Below are 19618 nucleotides of genomic sequence, written 5' to 3' on the forward strand. Positions count from 1 at the left end.
TTCTGTGACTGTTGCTTTAAATTTGAGCTGCGCTGAAGCTGGCCACGCCCCTTTGGAGCTGAAGCTGGCCACGCCCCTTTGGAGCTGAAGCTGAACACGCCCCTTTGGAGCTGAAGCTGAACACGCCCCTTTGGAGCTGAAGCTGAACACGCCCCTTTGGAGCTGAAGCTGAACACGCCCCTTTGCAGCTTCATGACCTCTCTGTCTGAAGAGAGAAGTTTCTAACGGAGAGACTCAGCTAAACGCTGCCGTGATTAAACCCCACATTATGTTCCAAACCACATCCAGCATTATTTCTGAAACACTTCTCAGAGTTCACCTCTAGAACAGAGACATTATATAATATAAACAACTACTCTCAGTCCCTCCTGCAGACATCCTGCACAGACACACAGAGCTGCTGCGGAGGGGATTCAGTTCACGACTGTATATGGGGGACGATAGGTTGAGACGTGTCACGTGGGCGGGACGTTGCCAGGAGTTCAATGTAGAGCCAGCCCACATTTCGGTTATGATGTCATAAGGACAGCAAATCCGGATCAGCTCGTTTGTACCCCTGTTTTTAGAGATGTGGGTAAGGAGGAAAAGAGAGAGGGTTGTATTTTCTGACACTGTGTGAGTCTCCTTACACACCGGGGACACATTTATGCATAACCACAGCAAAAAGTGCATTTTGCATAAAAGGGGACCTTTAGATGAAGCTGCATTCACATGATACGCAGTAAAAGGGCTCTGAGTTGCTGTTGTGCTCCTATGACAAAAGCGCTACCCTAGCTGCCACACATGACTTGAAATCACCCCAGACTGCTGCTCTCAAAGTTCAAATTATTTAAACTTTGACTTTGTTTACCGGTCACCTTTCAAGGTGCAACCAATCAGATAACAGGTGTACGTAGCGGGGCAAGCTAGCAGAGGACAAGAACTTAACAACAAACCATAACCAGCTGTTTTCACCGCAAGGCTTTGCAAACAGTGTGATCAAACTTAAAGGACAAAAGGAAGGACACACCATCTCAAACATTTTTCCTGACAGCAGCTTTTATTTTTGAGTGTAATATCTGGTCAGGGATTTCACTGAGGAGAAACTAAAAGAGTAAATGATGTATTTTTCTACAGCAGTGAAGGTTGAGTTCAGACCTTCGCATTTTGAGATGCTTAGAGGAGTCATTGGTGGCATCAAGCATCAGCGAGCACACACACACACACACACACACACACACACACACACACACACACACACACACACACACACACACACACACACACACACACACACACACACACAGATTTTTCGGAGCAACTACCATCTCTGTTATCCCACTTACCTTCCACCTGCTTATTCTCAACCTCAAAAGTCCTGAGCTTCCAGTTTTAAAGTGGAAAAATCTGTGTGTGTGTGTGTGTGTGTGTGTGTGTGTGTTTTCTGGTGGGGCTAATAGAGTCCAGTAAAGGATTGCTCCATCCCATATTTGCGAAGTTCTTATTCTACCTGGCATCTATTAGCCTACAGGCAGACAGGAGTCCACCGCCGCACTGCAGAGTGAGTGTGTGTGTGTGTGTGTGTGTGTTTGAGGGTGATGTATCGAACCAATCACTGAGTGACGTCTCATGCATCACTTTTATTGCAGCAGTTTGGCCCTAACCCTCATCTTTTCCAGTGTTGCTCAATCTTTCCTTCTCTCTCCATTTCAAAGCACAGGCGGTAACGGGGGAGGAGGAGGAGATAAATAATAAAGTTTTCATGAGACTTTCACATTCTCCCAGACAAAGGGGGCTTGTCAGTGCGCTGAGAGATAGTGTTTATCCACTCTGACAAGATTTACTGTGTCAAACTCTACAAGCTCTGGCTGACACTCGCCGCCTGACCTCTTGTGCCGGTCTGCAGGTGGGGACGTCACTTTGTTTCGGGAACTATTTGGAGCAAAAACACAATGCAAAATAGATGCAATAAATGGTTGATTCTGTTGTGTTCTTTTATTCCAGAATGAAGGTCTAATTAATAAAGCCAAACAACTTCTCTCATTTAAGATGTTTATTGAAATAACACGTTACTCAGCTGAGGGGTCTAAAGCTTCCACAAATCACAGGCTGCAAGCAGCTATCCGTGACCAGCTCACTTCAGAGCGCCCCGAACACTGTTCTTACAACCCATTACAAAGGTCTAATTCAGAGGGAACCATCTGAGTCTGTTTTCTCATTGGCTCCTTGTTGGTGCACTGGTAGAGATTACGCCCCTTGGCCAACACGATCCATCCAATCAGCAGCTCGACGTAGAAGTTGTCGCACAATTAGATATGTGTCGCAATCTTTAGGTGTGCAAGGGGGGGAGAGACAGGGCGAGCCATCCTGTCCCCCCGTTGACTTCTTGACCCGATCTACTTCCTGTTATTCTACAGCATCTTCTCAGAGTGGCGTTTCTCAATACCAAGAATGCAAAGAACGGACTTGTGTACTTGGGGAGAACGTTCTTGCGAGTTGTTCTTGGAAGAATGAACTTGCACGTTGACGAGCACACAGAGCTGTTGGCGGTTTGAGACGATGCGTACTTGCTGGTATTGCGCAATACACAATTGTGGAGCTTCTCAACTCCGAAAACGTTTGAGCAGATTTTGAATTCGCCATCGATTTTCGTAAAACTGCGAATATTTGAAATCTAAACCCTTGATTTCTCGCCTCAAAGTGAATTTGTAGTGATGAAATAGCATACGAAAATAGTAAAAACGTACCGTTGTTCAATGGTGTCTAGGGATTTTCCGCTCCTCGCTTGAATGCCGAAATGAATGCTGGGATATATTCGCTGCCGAGTTAGCACAAGTTAGCATCCGATGCATCCTTGGTAAAATGGGCGTGTCGAGAACATTTCCGGGAATACATCCGGGAACTTTATCCGTTCTTGGTGAAAGAGGACTCGGGTTTGGGACAGTACTTGGGCAGCAAGAGATGACGTTTCACAAGAACACGAGCACACGAGCACAGACAAGAACGCAGATTGAGAAAGGCCTCCTCGCGCTGGGTCTGGGATTTAATTTAGCTAAAAGCATTATTCCTTTTACCATGTCTGTCTGTTCTATCCATGTGTAAGTTCATCTGGACCAGGAACTTAGAGCACTTCTTCTGTAGTTGTTACAGATGCATAGACACTTCCCTTATGAGCAAGCACATTCTAATATGGGTTATACTTTTAGTGGGAAAAAGAATTGATTTCAAATCTCAACAATTCTGAGATCAGCTGCTGTGCCTGCCTCCGTAGACCTTTGCCGTTCTCGCCATATGGTGGAAAATATTTCAATTCCACAACAACAAACACATCCTTTCTCCTTTTAATTTCATAACCAAGCATTATACATTCCTAATGTGTGTGACAGCGCTTCCTCTAATGAGTTTTAATGGACTGTTTTTGTCCATTTTTTTGGCTCTCTCTTCCGAGCCTTTTATTATGCTAAATAAACAACCGCACGACGTCTTTGTCAGTCGCTATGCAATTGAATAAAAGTGTCATTCCACTGCTAATTGTTCCCTCTAATCTTCTCATAGATAATTGTTTTTATCCTGACAAAATCTGTCATCGCTCGCGGTTCATCTGCTCTCTGCTGCTCACTTTTGATTTGGTTTCCTCTGGATCCACATTTGGTTTCTCTAAGGAATCCAATATGAAACGACTTGGCTAAGGATCTTAATCCCTCAATTTGTAAGACCTCATTGAGGGGTAAACTGATTCAGCGATCTTTTAGATGTTTAAGAAGACATATTATAGTTGTTTTCAGGTTCCCTTCTGTGACATGTCTCCATGCTTCAATGTTCAGAAAGCTCTTTATGTTTCTCATACTGCCTATGCTGCAGCACCTCTTTTCACCCTCTGTCTGAAACCAGAGCCCAGTCTGCTCTGATTGATAGAATAGATAGATAGATAGAATCGGAGGATGAAACCCTCTTTATTAGTCACATACATGCACACAGCAGAGCACACACAGTGAAATTAGTCCTCTGCATTTAACCCATCCTAGTACTAGGAGCAGTGGGCAGCTATCGTGCAGCGCCCGGGGAGCAATGGGGAGGGGGGGGATTGGAGGTGTCCGGTGCCTTGCTCAAGGGCACCACAGCAGGGCCTAGGAGGTGAACTGGGACCTCTCCAAGTAGCAGTCCACTTTCCATTTTTCAAGTCTGTTCGGGGACTTGAACCGGCGACCCTACGATTCCCAGTCCAAGCCCCTACTGACTGAGCCACTGCTGATTGGTTAGCTGGCCCAAAATAACTCAATCATTCACAAATATATTTTATTAAAAGATCACTTTAAAGTCAAAAAAGGACCTGGATCTGTGTGTCGGATAACATTTACTCCGCCTGAGTGGACTCTAGTATCTTTAGCCCTGCAAGAAGTAAAGTCATGTACTCTGAGGTCGGATAGTATTTGTCGTACAGCAAAGAGGTTTTAGTGCCGACTTGTATTTTTAATCCAGGGCGGAGATAACATGCATAGATTGTAATCCTTTAACTACAACCCCCCCACCTCAAAAGTCATAATGGTCACAGTTTCTATCGCTCCATAACCTGATCTACTCTTAAATGTCTTTTATAAAACAGTTGAATGCATTGGAAACCCTCTACAGTAGATTACAAAACAAATGGATACCACATTTTCAGTGAGAACACAGCCCAGACAGATGTTTTAAAACAACTTCTTTTGCACGTTATTCATAAATGAGTCTTTATTTAAACGCATTTTATTTGTTGTCAAATAACATCAATGCAATACGTGCTTAAATAAAGTGAAACGAGGCCATGGGGTCAGCAATGAACCCTCATCCTATTAGCAATTTATTGGAAAGGCCAAAATTGGTCTAACAGATTTCAACAAACCAAAACCAGTACGACTAGTGTCTTCAATCTTGATAGATAAAATGTGTTTGGTCTGATGTTCACTGGGACAGTTGGTGTTATCTTTTAATAAACCTGCTTAAATCGGATGTCCAACAAGGAACAAGGCATGCATATAAAAAGGTTCCTCAGCAGCATTGGAACATTTTTTTTGTAGGAAAAAGTAAGAAAATACGAAATAAGTTTAAAAAAGAAAAGGAAAAAGTGAGAGCAGGAAAGTAAAAATAATTGCAGAAAGATTTCAGGGCCAATCCTTATGGAGAAAATTTAGAAAAAACTTCAGCATTTTTTTATTTAAAGTCATAAGAGATGACACTTATGGGAAAAAGTACGAAAATCTGAGACAGTAAAGAACCCTAACCCTAAACCTAACCCTGAAACCCTAACCCTAACCCTGGTTGACCATTATAGAAAAGGAGGACGAGTTGGATAAGATGCATGTTAACCTATTAACATGCATCCACCAATCAGCCACAGACTCTTACACTCTTACCTGGCATGCCTAGTCCTCTCTTCACAGTTGGTTTCCCTTCATTTTCGTGCTACGACAGCATGAAGCCAAACACACCGCTGACGGAGCCAAACTGGCAAGCCTCGTCGGAGACAGACTGCACTTCAGATGTGAACCAGGCGCTGAAAACCTACCGTGCATGGCTGAGTTCTTTTTGCAGGAAATCTAAAACATCATTACAACATGAAAAATACGCAATCAGGAAGCTTTAGTTGATCAGAGAAAGTCTACCAGCACAATCTAGGGAGGCATCCAAGCAGTGTACGGTTCTGTGCTGGTTAAAAACCACAGCTCACATCATTGCAAGTACTGTTGTCTCTTTTCTAGTCCTAAAATAGGCAATACGAGGCGAGGAAATCAGAAAAACAAACTTGTTTCCGTGGAGTTTCCCCCTCTTGTGAGAACAGACATGGTACAAAAGAGAAATGGGTTGAGAGAGAAGAGGAAAGGAGGGTTAGAGGAGGTCAAGAGGGTGGGGAAATAAGAGGAACAACAATAAGAGCAAAGAACTGCAAGAGGAAGAAGAAAGACGTAAGATGTTACCAGTAAACCTTCGGGATTTCTCAGGGTCTTTTTTTTATTTGTATTTGATCCATGACAGCAGGACAGATCAGTACAGAAGCAGCCATTGAAAATAAGCACGCGCCTTCACATACCTGGAAAAATCCATCGCCGCACAAACGTTGAGTAAAGCTCACAAGGTCTTTTGAGCTCAGAGAAAGATCTGCTGTGGTGTTTGAAGAGGCTTTCAGACAAGAGGGGCTTTTATTTTAAAAGGAAGTCGACTTTGTTAGATGATAGATGTTATAAGAGCTGGACACAAAGATAGCACTTCCTATTTTATCCAATCAGAATTGCTCACCTGGCTTATTCACCCCAAAAAAAATCCCAAACCTCCAACTTCTAAATTAGTTTTTGTCTGCTCAGGGAAAGTTTGAATAATATAAACCTCATTCGATCAAAATTCGTAATAAAAAGACCAATTATTGACCTCTTTTACACTGGTGTTCTTTGGGGAAAAATGCTTTTGTGGACACTGGGATTGTCCAGAGTCAAGCGAGGCGATCAGCAGCACCATATACAGGTTTTATTACATGTGAGAGCCTGAATAAACTTTAGGACGTTGCAGGTTACTCACTGGACCAAAAGCTGCTCCGGAAACCTGTAATAAGTAAAAAAATCTGCCAGTAGAACAAGAGAAAATGAGCGTGGTTAGATTTCTTGAAAGACTGTGAGATATTTCGATAAACCAGATGTTGTAAGTAGCTTTGAAACCTTACTCTGAAATATATTTGACCAGATGAAGACATGCTGTGTCACAAAATTAGCCACAAATGCTCAAAGGTTTTCTGTTTTCTGACAATCGCTGGTGATTTTCAAATAAAAATGTTTAAAAAATCCTACAAAATAAGATGTTTTCAGGAGTCTTTTGACGGCACTAGAGTCTGTGTTACAAGCCAGTGTTCCCAGTCCTTTTATAAATAGACTCTGAGAGGTGAATTTTCTAGCTGAAGGAATTCAGGCTTGGTTAAAATGTCCTGCCCGAAACAAACAATGAGTAACCGTGTTGTAAAACATTTATAGAAACTCAAAAGTACAAGACAGGGGAGAGGTCAACTACGAGTCTTAAGAGACATCCAGACACTGAGCTAGAGATTCTGTTGACTGCTCTGCTAATGGCCCGAGGAAGTGGAGCTTTGTGGAGCTCGCAACTTCAGATACTGCAGACCATTTTGAATCCCCAAAACAACCCAGATTTTGTTCCTGATTACACACCCTAAGCATGTCAGTGGAAGTCATTTTTCAAATAGTAACTCCAGACCAGACACCCTCTTTACAAAGCTCCATTGGTAGTCATGCAACCTGTCATGCTGTGGTTAATAATCCCGTTCTTTTAGCCTTAAATCGGATGAAATGTTCTTGAAAGACAGGGTATTTTGTGCCTCTACGGTCACATGTTTCCAAAAGGTCTTCATTGTTTTGATTGATGTTCTGATTGGTCAATGGCTTAGAGATGTCCCGCCCCTTAAAGGTACTTTTTGAGTCTTGACTAAGAGTAGAATAAAATGGGTTTTTGTGAAATAAAATGTTCTTGGGTATCTTGGACTAAGACAAGACCCATATGAGTTATTGTCTGGTAAAAATTGACTTATTCTTTTCCAATTAAGGTGGGCTTAATTGGCAAAACAACATGGACTTCTGATGTCAGCACCATGACTAAAACTACCTCTAAACACAGCCGACAAATTACACGTAGGTGCAACTGTTGAATATGCTTCAAAAGAAATAAAAAACACACATGCTACTGAAACGTTTGAGAATAAAACACAACATAAATAAACCCAGCAGTGTGTGCTTGTTGGCCTGCAGTCGGTGGATGTTGGAGTGTCGGACAAATACTGCATCACATGTGGAGTCAACCACATGCAGGCATTTATATTTTAGATGATGCTTCAGCTACAAACCCACCATCATATTCAAGTGTTATCATGAGGATTCTTTGTGGTTTTTTGGGCTATTTTAACCCGTAGAGCTTCGCAGAATTACGTGGATTGTTGCTTTTAAACCACGGCTGCTCTTTAATTGACAATTAACTGTAAGCCACACTGGCTAACCCATTCCTCCACTCAGGTGTTCAGAGTTTTGGACAGTTGATAAAGACACAACCCTCAAATACAGGACAGAAAAGAGCTTTACAGACACATACCTATATGCAGTATTTAAGGTTATCCAGGCAGGGCGGGGCAAGACAAACGATTGAACAAAAGAAACAACAATCAAGGATCAGACAAAGACTCAATGAAGACAAGAACTTAAATACGAGCTACACTAATCCCAAAGACACACGTTGATCGGCAGGCAGAAAGACAAGCTTTTCAAAATAAAGCTAGAACATGACAGGATCAGGTCCAAAGGACTTTTCTGTCTTGGTTTAGCAGCCCTTGACTTCCACTCATTTGATTTATTTGTAATGAAAGCACATTGGCTTCTGTCCATCCGATTTAGATTTCAGAGACAAGGTGACTCTGTGACAAACACGCACCCATTTAGCCAGTGGAGCAACATACAAAACCATTGATGATCAGTGTGTCCAAAGGAACGCATGAACAGGAACCAGCAGGGGACGAGACAAAGGCCCAGGGGCAGCTCTTCACCGACGCTGTCCGGGGGAAAAAGGTGCATGAGCTGGTTTTTATGCACTTGAGGGAATTAGAGCAGAGGACAGAGCCAGCCGAGCCATTGATTACTGTTATTTATAAAGCTGACAGCAGCCCGATGGGAAGTCAAAATCTACCCTGTGGATCGTTCCTCTGCTCTTATCTCCCTCCCTGACAGACTCCCCACCTCTGGTCACATTTTCTCACATGCTCCCTCTCCGCCTCCTCGTTTTTTTGTATTCCCATTTCTCCGCCCTCTCGGTGGATTTCAACGTCCATCATACTCGCTTCCACTTCGCTTTTCCCGCCCTCCTCTCCTGCACTACCACCGGTGGGAAGTTACTAAGTAGATTCACTTTTTTTAAATCCCACTTGTACTTTACTTTCTCTATACTTCAACTATCAACTTTGTCCTCATGGTTGGACTATTTAAAAAGCATAATAGTATACATGATCAACCAAATCTATGTAAAGCAACTTCATTCCTCCTTATTACCACAACTTTTACTCTTCTTTGGGGAATTTATGGTCAATAGACCTAATTAACACAACATCAAACCTAATTTCTGAGTAAAAAAAGGAACATTTTCTGACTGATTTTACAAAATTGACCCCAGATGCTATAGATTTAAATCAAACCCCGAAACCTAATTAAAGTATTATTTATTTTATTATTCAAGCAAACCTGTTATTTTTCTGGCACATAAAATAAACATTTTATCCCGGCACCAAAACATTCGGGACGGGTCCAATTCGACCCAAAGACAACAGGAAGGTTAAAATAAACGATACCAGCTACTACTCTTTAAAACATGTGCCATTTTTATATGATATAATGCAGTACGTTTCTACAAATATATATAAAAAAACTAAAATTGTCTTAGTATTTACAAACTACAACATGTAAATGCTCTTATATGTATTTGTAAGCAATCAAAAGAAGGACTGATTTAATATTCTATAATAATATAATACTTTCAAAACAGCCATGGTGCATTATGGGTATTTTTTAATAATTGAAGTAGATTTAGCTGGAAATACTTCTGCTTGAATTCAGGACTTTCACTTGTATTTAAGTTTGTTCACACCAACGTATTTCTACTTTGACTTAAGGAAAGGATCTGAGTACTTCCTCCACCCCTGCTCATCACTCCCACACATCGCTCTACTATTTTAAAAGAAGAAAGGGAACGGAGGAAGGTAAGCCGAGCCCGAGAAGTCCCTCGTAAACAAAGAAAAAATGTATTTCTGCTTTTTCTGAACCAAAAAGCCAATACTCCCTCAGGTCTGGTTGAGTCTGGGAATGGCACGAGACAAAGCAAGCCCTCAGACAAGCTTGGACATTCTAGGGGGATTGTCTTGCATGCAGGTATGCCCGGTGAGTGTCACAGAGTGGGGGGGGGTGAAGGCATCGAATCTACTCCCAGGCTCCGGAGCCAGCAGGCCGGCAACAACGGGGGCATTATGGCCTGGCTCTGTGCGCCCCACAGGGTTTAACAGTCGGAGGTGGAGAAGTGAGTCCAGGTGTGTTGGGAAGTCCAGGTGGAGATGGAGATGTGAATGTTGGGGGAGGGGGGGGATTGAGAGAAAAAGGGAGGGAAAGATCAAGGAAGCATGTATAGAACTTCAATTCAGGATCAAAGTGGGAACGGTTCTGCTTCACTGCTCAGAAATATGTAGCTCAGCCACGGAAACATGTTGTATGTGTTTGGTTTCGCAAAATAATCCAATGTTTCTCAGCGTCCCAAAGCACGGAGATGCTAAAAGTCTGAAATGCAGCGTAAAAAAACAAACAGGACAACAATAATAAACCACTGAATGAAACCCTTACCTCTAAACCCAACAAGCAAACAGCTGATTTGCAGCTCTATCAATACTGTCTGACTTTTCTACACTATCTTTGGCACTCAAACCCAAAGCCCATTACCTCCTGTTTAAGATAAGATGCATAGATCTTTATAAACCACTCAGATATTTCATTCAAATTGTCAGAAGTTCCCTTAATCATCTAGTGGCATTACACCAACAGGGGGAGAAAACTGCTTTTGTTCGGGACACATTCAGACCGCTTGTGACCGGGCCATACGGCACTTTTGGGTCCAGTACATTGTTTGTGTATGGTTGAGTCAAAAGACCTGCAGTATGGTAATGGAGGAACATTGGTTTATACCTCAGAGAAGTCGCTGCTCAATCTGGATTTGTGTTTTGTTTACAATCATATAATGAATTATCCAATCATATACCCAAGAGTATTCAAATATCCAGATTACAGCAATGAAAACATTTGTAAGAGCGTTCATTTTTTAAGGAATAACAACAGGAACATGTCAATCAACACGTCTTTCTGTAAACAGTTCGATAAGACTGAAGGTGTCCTGATCCTGGTTTTGTTTCTGTTTCCTGTTTTATTTTGAAAGGTTTTCCCCTCTTGTGTAGTTACACTTCCTGTCTGTGTTTCCCTCCTGTGTCTGATTGTGTCATTGTGTTCCCCTGTTGCCCCCATGTTTCTCCTCCCCTCTCCAGCTGTCTTGTGATTACCCTTGTGTATTTAGTCTTAGTTCCCCTTTTGTCTCTTGTCCGGTCGTCGTCTTTCCCAAGAGTCTGTTCCTTGTGGCGTGTCCTGGTCTTCCCTCCCTTGTCCTCCCTGGTCCTTTTGGTTCGTCGTAGTTTTCTGTGTTACTTTTCTGTTTTTGGTACCTTGCCTTTTTGTGTTTGTTAACAGCTTTTATTTAATCAAGCTCGCTTTTAGTTCGAACCCCCATACCTGCCTCCCTTTGTTCCCCCTGCGCTTGGGTCCTGTCACCCAACCCTGACAGGACGACCGGACCTCTGTCAGGGTTGGGTGATATTTTCTAAAATCGTTTCAGCTTCAGGAAAACATGGCTACCAAGGTTAAAGAAACCGTCTCGACTCTTGGCTGTTTGACAAGATCACGCAAAGTTATGGTTACCATTAAACTGGTTCAACTTGTTTACACTTAGCTTACCATTGAGTCGTGCAAGAATGAGTACAAAAACCCATAAATGATGGCTCTGCGGATTGCATTCACGCTTAGAAGTGGTGTTACGATGTAGAGATTATCCTGCTGAACAAAACCTGGTAAGTATCATAAACGCCTGTTGGCCACCGAGCTTATTTTCTGCATATACCAAAAATCCAATAGAGGAATCCCATTGCGTTTTGTCAAGGGACCTTTTGCTACACTAACTTCCGGGTCGGCCTACACAAATACGTCATAACTGCACCGCTCTATTGACCACAGCCTCTTCCTGAAGATGTATGGAACCAGAAAGCTTAAACATCACTTCTGTCAAACAACTGATGCTGTCGCTTTTTCTGGTGCGGACAATCTTGCATATCATATCTTCGCTGTCACCGTACAACAACACATCTCATCAGATATATAGGAAGACATCAGTGGGAATTCAAAGACGCAGAGTATTTATAGAAAGACTTTAGGAAAACACTGGAATTATAAAAGACTGCGATACACACTAATTGGTGACAATGTGCAACATCAATGTCTAAATGAGTGTGTGTCTCACAGAAAAGGCTTTATTCTTTAAATAGAGTGGGACATCACAACAGATCACACACAGAGAGCCACTCATTAACTGCTCTCTGCTTAGAACTATTTCCAGCTCTCCATCCCCCCCCCCCCTCCCCCCCCACACACACACACACACACACACACACACACACACACACACACACACACACACACACACACACACACACACACACACGGAGAAGCCCTGTAAAAACCCTGATGAAGGGATTGTCTCCAAATTGCTTTTATCTTTCTTCACGTTTGATATCGTTGCTAATATTTCAGCATGTTTCCCTCATCCTCTTGAAAATATGTGTGTGTGTGTGTGTGTGTGTGTGTGTGTGTGTGTGTGTGTGTGTGTGTGTGTGTGTGTGTGTGTGTGTGTGTTGTTTAGTTCTACAGGCATTTTGTCAGGGTTTGTTATGTACAAACAAAGTCAGGGTCTGGTACGATTGAACAGCCTCTGACGACCCCTGCTTTACTCCTCACTGTAGTGTGTGTACCTTTAATGATCCTCCATCCGGCCCGCGGGATGACTTTACATTTAAATGTGCAAACAAACGTGAGTCGGAGCTCGAACACAAAAGCGTTCGGTTCGGTGGAACCCTATCGTCCGAGCACTGCCACAAATTCTATGTATTTTTTATGCATACATTTTATTTGCAAGGCAGGGGGATAACGTAACCTTCTTCCTTAATAACCTCAATTTAGTTTGTACTGTGGTGTGTCAGGATTACTACACAGATGTTGACGAGTTGTTTCGATCAAAAAGTAAACTGCTATAATGTTCAGTTCCAGAGAACACTCACTAAATGTTTTTGTAGACACACTGTGATCTGTCAGGTGTAATGCAGATGTGTAAAGGATAAACGGAGGCATAACAGGTTGTTTATTTATAGCTTATAATGGTGTGATTAGACTGGTCCGGCCCACTTGAGATCCCATTGGGCTGTATGTGGCCCCTGAACTAATACGAGTTTTACACCTTTGCACAACAGCATGCTCACACACCCACACCTACACTACTGACATCTCTGACTAACACACTTCATCATCGTGTCCTTTCCACAGTCTTTTGTTATGGCCGAGAGCCAGGCCACGCCAGAGCCTATAAACCATTTCAGATTATAATTTACCATCAGGGTGTTCTGAACCCAATTTGTTGGGTATAAACCAAATGAAATACATACGACATTTAAGGACGAATAAGGAGTCGGCATCTTAAACAAATTGCCCTTTTGCACTTCCATAACAGCCAAAAATAAGTAGCAAATGAAGCGAATCCGAGCTGTGATAGCGTTATCTCACATCTTGAAACACACAAGCCTCTTTTCATCCGGATATTTCAGAAAGACAGAGAGGGGGGAGACGGGTGAAGAGACAGCAGCAGTTGTGTGGCAGCGCTTTCACACTTTGTCACCATCAAAGGTCAGAATGACAGATCTTACATTTCAGCTCTTTCTTCCCAGAACCCTCTCCTCTCTCACTGCCTCCTCTCAAAGTTGAGTTCCTGAGTGTGTGTGTGTGTGTGTGTGTGTGTGTGTGCGTGAGTAAGAGAGTAAAGAAGGAATAGAGAAGCTGCAAACTTTCCTGTGCACGCGAGATGAGAAGAAACCTGAGGTGTCTGCCTGTCTCTGTGTGTGTGTGTGTGTGTGTGTGTGTGTGTGTCAGAGCCAGAGCAGAACAGGGAGATGAGAGGGAAGTGTAAGCTGTCATATTTGAGGTGAGATGTGGGTTCATGCTCAGGTTAGGATTTTCTCAGGGGTCTGGTGAACCCGCTGAATGATGGGTATAAAAAACACAAAGGGAGGAGAAGATGGAGAGATAAATTCCGTCCTACCGACTCACCCTCCCGGCGGGCTCTGTGTACGGCCGCTTGAAGCATCTTTTAATTAATGCATTACTATTTTATACCTATGGCAGAATCAATAAAGCAATCACCCGTGAAACTCCTGTAAAAAGGAGTGGGTTCGGGAATGGTCACTCAAACTATACCGTTGGACAATTCAGAGCCCTGTTGGGATTCCCTGCTGAGCATCTCACTTTCGGAGTGTCGGTGCGTACCTTGATGTGCAGTGAGTGTGTGAAAGTCGCTTTTTAGCCGTACTATTAACAATTAAAAAGATGGCCTAATAGCTCACATCTTCTCTAAATTCCAACGTTAGCTTTAGCCTACTTTCCCTATTTGTTTTCTAAGGTGTATTCTTGAAGTTTTTGTGCTATCATGTCCCACTACGATCATCTCTTATCATTGTCAGGGATGCCAGCACAAGTCACCATATTTTTGTCATTCAGAGAGGTTCTCTAACACTTATTTCTTAGTTGATTTATATAAATGACGCTCCGTTTCTTTCACTTTCACTCGAGTGTAGAAAAGTAGTTTGGCTAAATGAATTTACCTTGAGAGATCGGCTTTTAGTTTCTGTTTTTCTATACAATATGTAAATGTCTGAGCTACAGAAGTTCAGGAAGGCAGATTTGTTGTTTTTGGACAGAAAGGACAGGCTAGCCGTTATTATTTTTAATGTCCATTTGCTTAGAAAAGTTGGTAGGCCTATGCTGGCTGCCGACTAAAGCACTGTGAAGCAAACACACAGCTGCATCCTTTAATGTCCATTAACCTATACCTCCATCTTTTCGGTCACAAATTGGTCTAAATAAAAACACAAGATGACTCTGGCTTCAAAACAGATGTCAACAAACTCAATTAAGACCATAAAATGTAAAGGATTTGGGGAATAGGGACACACCTATCAATACGTTTCCCCCACAGAGAGAATATTTGTAGAAGGGACAGCAAAAATAAACAGAAGATACATCTCCAATAACCAATGGATGTATAACTGGGCGGGACACCTGTTGCTCAGTTGCGCAAGAAGCCAAAATGTCCTGACTCTCTCCAGAAAACAAGTACCTATATTTTGGCCCATAGAGCGTGTGCATTCGGGTTTTGCTCGAGCCCCACCTCCAATCTACAGTGTCATGTCGGCTCCGTCAAATGCAGGGGTGTCCAAACTTTTTTCACCGAGGGCCACATACAGAAAAATATACAGAGAGCTGGGCCACTTCTAGAGGTGAATATCGTCTCACAAGTTAAGTTATAAGTTAGCAAAATAAATCAAATGTAGGCGAGTAATGCGCAGTAGCCTACTTGAAAATGCTTTAAGGAAAACACAGCCTACATCCCGTCTGTCTTTAGGGTTTAATTTATTGTGTTGGCAGCTCATTCCTTAAAACAGAAGCCTCAGATTGCTGATAATCAGAGTTAATATGAAGGTTCCATTTCAAGCTGGTTATAGAAATAATTTATTGGGCTTTTTTTTAATCAACTCAGATTTGTTAGAACATGTTTTAAATTCTAAATGACTGAAATTATTTGAAAATTGGGCTCAGTAATATATATTAACATATATATTTGAGAAGGACAATATAAGACAAGCAAAAGTTTAATTTGTGGGCCAATATACTTTTAGAATTAGCTGGGGGCCGATTCAAAATGGCCTGCGGGCCGTATTTGGGCTCCCGGGCCGTAGTTTGGACCCCCCTGGTCAAACGAAAGGGGGGGGAACATGCGGCTTTTAGCGTTTGACAACAGGTTGGTTTCACGTGACGTCACATCGCTGCATCTGAGGATCTGCCGTCCGAACAAAAACGCCCATGTTGTGTGTAGTTTACGGCAGCTCCAATCGTTCTAACCGAGAAAAGGAAACGGTGTTTCATAGAGGACCAAAGATTGTCGTTCTCCAAGGTGAGTGAAGAGTTTATCGCCGGCCACTAGAGGGCAGTGTCACTGCTGTCGCTGCCCGGTTATGCCGTGCTCTGACCCGGTAGTGCCGAGCGGCCATTTTAGTTCAAACATTGTTCATTCACTCCGCCTCGAGTTGAGACGTCGTCCACTCATTCATGTAAGACTGTTTCCACTATTATATTATACTATATATATATTATACTGTTATACTACTATACTCTGTTTCGTGGTATATATTTGTGTTGAGTAAATTGCATGGATGTAATACTTTGTCAGCTCATCTTGCTGCATTGTCTGTTTCAGGGTGTCGTCATCCTTGTCAATAAATAACCGAAACTGACATTGAGGAGTGTGTTTCTTCAGTGAGAAATGTAAACAGCTCTCAGAACTACACCGCAAAAAGTGGATTTTAAACCTGCGTCTGCGGGCGGGAGGAGCAGAGTCCGCTAGTGCCCGTGTGTGCAGCGACCACTTCGTCAGAGGTATGTTAGCTAGCTTACTTGTTTATTTGTGGCTGAGTTTATATAGCATTAGGTTGTCGTTAAATGCTCATTTAATTAGTAATGATAATTCATTTGCCGGTAGTCTAAGATGGAAATGTTCTTTTATTTGAAGCCCAGGAGTCGATTGAAAAGAAACGAAGTGAAGCTCCTCTTGTAAGTTTTAAACGGAGTATTTAATAAATGGATGCAGCGGTAGGTTTTACAGAAGTTTCACAGCTGTGGCTCAGTAGCTCGGAACACACTCACGAGGCGTCTACTTTCCGAGGGTCCGAGCAAAACGAGGTCGATTCCTTAGTTGCATTGCTCTTTGTCCAGAGGTCGCCTCTTCCTATTGGTCGCCTCAAGTCGTAACAGTACTTCCGGTCAGTTTAGTGAACACGTGGCATAGGGTCAACTCCCTCCTTAGGGTATTACAGCGTCAATAAGGAGAATTAATCATTGTGTGTTTAATGTATAACACCACAAGTAATTCACTCTTTATCCAGATTCTGTCCGCTAAGGAAACCAACGCTCAAACCCGCAGTTTTCTTCCGTCCGGCATCAAGCGTCATCAGTGTTGTATACATCCGGTTACAATAATAAAGAATTTCAAAATAAGATTGTATTTCAAAATAAGACAGTGTTGTGGTTACTCCTAATATTGGTAATTATTTCTTACAGACTTCATTGGGACTTTTATTTGTTTCTAAATCTTTAAATGGTCTCGCCCCGTCTTACCTCTCTGAGCTGCTCCATCCTTACACTCCTGCCAGGTGCCTCAGGTCAGCTGATCAGCTGCTCCTGGAGGTACCAAGGCCTAAACAGAAGCTCAGAGGGGATAGAGCGTTTTCCGCTGCTGGTCCTAATCTGTGGAATGACCTCCCATTGCACATTAGACAAGCTCCTTCACTGCCCATTTAAAAAATCGTCTGAAAAGCCATTTCTATTCCTTGACTTTAAACCCAGCACTGTTTCAGTATTTGTTTCATTGGTCTTGTTGTTTTGATATTGTTTGAGTGACGTTGAGTCGGTAGACTGGGCTCCGACGATCAACCTCGGTTACCAAAAAACTTAGCCCAAATCAGAGGCATCTCTTCGATGAGAGCAGAGGATGAAGCTCAAGGAAGACCAACAAAGACAGTCGGAATGTGCAGAAGCTATTTTGGATCTCCAACAGGCAGCTGAGAGACCGGATATGAGCCCGGGTCTGAAGCAGACAGCCGAGAGCTCCGAACCGAAGCAGCCAGCTGACAACCCACAATCAGAAGGCATCAGTGGGAGTGGGACATTAAATGATTAAGGTCAATTACTGTACTAAGATGTGTAACCAGCATTATTATTATTAAATGTGGTTGTCAGAAAATCTATGCAAACCTCGAATTAGGTTTTCACACACATACGCGTACAATCGGATGGATGAGAGAGAACGATCAAAGACTTGTCTTACACGATGGATGTTTTCCTCAGAGGTTCTTGGTCGTCCACTCCTCCCTTCATCCAACACTGTCCCTGTCTCCATAAATGTCCTGTTGCCACGCACGAGCTGACAGACGTCACGGCGGATGTCCTCCAACAAACACTCACCCTGGCGAAGTCCAAACGATAATCATCGTGGAGCCGTTTGGTACCGAGGCTGTGGACCCACCCGCTGACCAAAAAGTGATATGCCTCCAGACTTTTATAGGCTTTCATCTGCTGTTTGGTGTAGTAGGATGTCTGAAGGACCGGATAGTTTGTGATATCAGCCTCGATTGTCGGCAAATCTTTAGGTTCTGTCGAAAACTCACTCATCTTCATGAGATACGGGTCACGTTCAACATATTTGTTAATTAATTGCTTGTATCTTTGTCCTGAAACTGGATCTAAATCCGTTCAATACATAGACGTATTCTCCATTTTTACTTCGGCCCTCCATCTGAAATCGCACCACCTTCGCGCCTCATCATAATCACGTGACTGAAACCCAGCTATTGTGCGGCTCTTATATTAAAGAGGGAAGTTGATTTGGCGTAAAGAAAGAAATATAAACAAACGTCTCTTTCCCAATGTAAGTCAATGGTAAAAAAAAAAAAATGTGGCTCAATGGCCCCCACGTAGTACCGCTGTCTGGCCACTAGGACAATGTGCTTCACTTCCTGGAGGCTTTCAATAACCGCATTGTTTCTTATAATCGCTCTCCTCCGAAAGAAACACAATTATAATGACCAGACTTACGTCCGATAAGACGGAGACCAGTCCAGCTTTTAATCAAAAGGTTCTGCGTTTCAGATTCATTTTATGTGAGGGAGCTGAAGTTGCTTTCCTCGTTATTTTCCTGCGTCTCTTTCCCATAAACAGGATTTTTATTATTTGTTATTCAAAAGGAAAAGAACTGTCTCCAGCTTTCCCTCTCTGTGATTTCAAAGCATGCAGACATTTTTCCCTTTTTCCCAGAGCGTGAAACATATCAAAGTGGCATGCTGGGAGATCAGCGAGACACAAAGCTTTGCGTGAATATGACGAAACAATCGGTGATTAGAGTCAGTTCAGCGGTGTTTGTTGTCACATGTGAGTGATTTTCTGAGTGAAGGACAAACTGATGGTTTGGATGGGAAGGAAAAGAGCTCTTCCTCAGCACAGCGCCTTAATGAAGCGCTCTTCCCACTGACAGAGGCCTCCACACACACACACACACACACACACACACACACACACACACAAACACACACAAACTAAATCCTCAGCTTGTTATTATTCACCGACCACATGGCGACGGAGTGATGTCGCTCCAAAGGGTGAATAAAAAAAACTAATTTTCCCCGATTCTCTCTGAAAGCTTTTTCCGTTTTGTATTGTCCGTTTCCCTCTATCTGCGTTTCATGAATGAGGAAATAATGCACTTTGCATTTTTTTAAACAGAGAATGGATTGGGAAATGATTTGTCGCCCTAGTTTTATTTCCCCGGTTTCTTTTTGTTTCGTCAGTTTAGTTTTGTTCCATTTTGTCTGCCATTAAATCAAAATTAGAGGGATTTGTCCACCAATAATTATATTTGCTATCTGTAATTTGGATAATTTGCATTTAACCAAGGCTCAGAAACACTGCACCGACCCATACCTGTGAATCAACAAGGGCTTCAACGACTGTGGATACTGTGAACGGTGTTGATAGTGGTAGAAAAAAACTAAGATTTTAACCCAAAATATCTGTCGTTTAAGATGCTAAATCATCAATATTTTCCACCAGCTAGTAGCTAATTGTATTACCCTGTAGTGTTTGGAATGAACAGGCAGTTTAAATGGGGTTTATCAGAC

The sequence above is a fragment of the Eleginops maclovinus genome, chromosome 20 (assembly GCF_036324505.1).
Source record: "Eleginops maclovinus isolate JMC-PN-2008 ecotype Puerto Natales chromosome 20, JC_Emac_rtc_rv5, whole genome shotgun sequence".
Classification (NCBI taxonomy): domain Eukaryota; kingdom Metazoa; phylum Chordata; class Actinopteri; order Perciformes; family Eleginopidae; genus Eleginops; species Eleginops maclovinus.